The 340-nt window shown below is 41.2% G+C and overlaps 1 protein-coding gene across 1 annotated transcript in view; it reads right to left on the minus strand.

The window, feature by feature from the left end:
* Positions 1-340, minus strand: part of IQGAP1 (IQ motif containing GTPase activating protein 1) — a 114,386-nt gene that overhangs the window by 59,835 nt on the left and 54,211 nt on the right. The window lies entirely within an intron of this gene.

A 340-nucleotide genomic window follows, 5' to 3' on the forward strand; every position in this document is an offset into this window, starting at 1 on the left:
CCTCTCTGTCGCAAATCAATAAAATATATTTTAAAAAAAAGAAATGTAGACCTCACTGTTTGTATTATAATCAAAATCAATCACTTATTTCCAAACAATAGCATAAAAGACAATAGCGGTGTTTAAAACTAGATCTACTCGCCCTAGCCGGTTTGGCTCAGTGGACAGAGCATTGGCCTGCGGACTGAAGGGTCCCAGGTTTGATACTAGTCAAGGGCGCGTGCCCAGGTTGTGGGCTCGACCCCCAGTATGGGACATGCAGGAGGCAGTCAATCAATGGTTCTCTCTCATCATTGATGTTTCTATCTCTCCCTCTCTGAAATCAATAAAAATATATTTT

Source organism: Myotis davidii, unplaced genomic scaffold (assembly GCF_000327345.1).
Source record: "Myotis davidii unplaced genomic scaffold, ASM32734v1 scaffold324, whole genome shotgun sequence".
Taxonomy (NCBI): Eukaryota; Metazoa; Chordata; class Mammalia; order Chiroptera; family Vespertilionidae; genus Myotis; species Myotis davidii.